The following is a 1,804-nucleotide window of genomic DNA, read 5'->3' as shown; positions in this document are numbered from 1 at the left end:
CGGCAAAAATAGGCTCTTTCGGAGTTTTTTGTACCCTTCAGGAGCATCCTGGCGTGATTTTGGCCCTTGAAAGCTGCAGGATGTAGGGGCAGAATTGGAGAAGCCCGTAGAATTTGGAGAAAATTCAGAAATTTTGCAAAACTGTCGATGACCTTCTCTCCGTCCTATTCATCCGTCTTTTTTTTTCTGCCGGTGTCACGACGTCTCCGTTTCCATTTATCGCCTGCCGCGCTCTGTTAATGTGTCCTTGGATTTTTGCCCCTATCTCCTTCCCCTCTCGGTAAATCTCGGTTTTTACCCAACGTGACTTGGCTCTGCCCAGCTCTGCCGTCTCTGACTGGCAGCAGATTAGAGTTGAACTGGGTGATAACATTGTTCCGCGGGGAACGGGCGATGGCAGGAGGAGGGCGGGAGAATAGGAAACTGGAGTCGAATGGAAATTGCTGGGACCTTTGCAAGAGCAGCGGGCGTAAATCAAAATGAATGGACGGTGCAAACTTAGTGTGTGATTTATTTTTATTTTTTTTTTTTTTCCCCCCAGAATTTATAAAAGAGGTAAAATAATCTCTGTGTCAACATCTCAGAAATGCGAGCTCTTTTTCTAGCAGGGACGCAGATTTGCACTAAATTACAAATTCCGGTCCGTGCCTCAGTTTCCCTTGTGTCTCATTCCATAATTTCTCTGCTTCTTACCTGTTTTTGGGGTTTCTTGTGTTGCTGGTCGGGAGGCGGGGGGGCTGGATCCTGACCTCTCAGTCCGCTGGAGGTGTGGGTGCTGGGGACGTCAGCTGGGAAAACCACCTTTGGGTGCCACGGCAAGCCAGCCCCTCCATTGTGGGATCCCAGATGGGTTTTTGGACGATTTGCTGTCCTCCTGCAGCGGGGAGAAGACTTTGGGGCAACAGATGAGCCCGAACGAACCCTCGCCGTTGGGTGAACCAGCACGGTGGGAGCACTGGGACCAGTGGGTGCCAGTTCCCGCGGAGCCGGAAGGAACGATCCGCGAGGGCGATGCCGGCGGATCGGAGCTAACGCGTTCCAGCCAGAACCGGAGATGTTTGGAAAAGCATCTTTGGCCTCCATGAAGGCGGCGAGGAGGACTCCGGTTACAGCTCCTGGGGCTCTGGAAGGACCCGCCTAGGGGAGGACCCAAGGAGGGATGGGCTCCTCCGAGCTCTTTGCAAACTTGCCTCCCAGGAGCCAGTTGTTTCGGAGCGCTCCGTGATGGACTCTGGGACTGGAAGGCTTGTTTGAAACTTTCCTCTAAGGCACTTGGCTGGTTTGTTTTTGTTTTTTTTTCTTTTATTTCTTGCTTGGAAAGCAGCTCAGCCCTCCAGAGATGGGGATTTTCTTGCTGCACATCCCTCCTGGTTTCCTGCGGTGGGGAGACCAGTGTTAAATGTCAGGTTTGGATGCAGTGGTTGTGCTTTCAGGTAAGATTATTTATTTTTACAAAGTAAAATCTTGTGCTGTTAACGGCTTAAAAATACAGCAGCGGTTTGAATATTTGGCCGTGTAAATCCGTGCGCAGCGGACGTGGCTAAAACAGGTTGGATTTGCGTCCCCGTGAGCTTTTATAGATCCATTGTTCTGTCTCGATCAACGCTGATTGTGGTTATTAGTGGGAGCAGAAATCCAGCCATTCATCCCCGTCCGTTTCCACGCGACGCCGGCTGGGGGTTCGTTCGAGTCTTGAATGTCTTCCCAGGTCTCCAGGAGCTGACGAGGATTTTCCACTTTTGCCAGCGAGAGGAAATGGAGAAGGGGAGGACGCTCACACCTTTGCTTTCGGTGGGGGAAAAAA

The 1,804-nt window shown here is 51.3% G+C and overlaps 1 protein-coding gene across 1 annotated transcript in view; it reads left to right on the top strand.

The window, feature by feature from the left end:
* Positions 1-1,398: 1,398 nt before the first annotated feature.
* Positions 1,399-1,804, top strand: part of LPAR2 (lysophosphatidic acid receptor 2) — a 10,868-nt gene continuing 10,462 nt past the window's right edge. The window contains exon 1 of the mRNA XM_010087359.1: positions 1,399-1,433. The gene's annotated coding sequence lies outside the window, so the exon portion shown is untranslated. The remainder of the gene's footprint in view (positions 1,434-1,804) is intronic.

The sequence above is a fragment of the Pterocles gutturalis genome, unplaced genomic scaffold, assembly GCF_000699245.1.
Source record: "Pterocles gutturalis isolate BGI_N339 unplaced genomic scaffold, ASM69924v1 scaffold7616, whole genome shotgun sequence".
NCBI lineage: Eukaryota > Metazoa > Chordata > Aves > Pterocliformes > Pteroclidae > Pterocles > Pterocles gutturalis.
The sequence above is the reverse complement of the archived record's forward strand: the minus strand, read 5'-3'. Positions and strand labels throughout refer to the sequence as shown.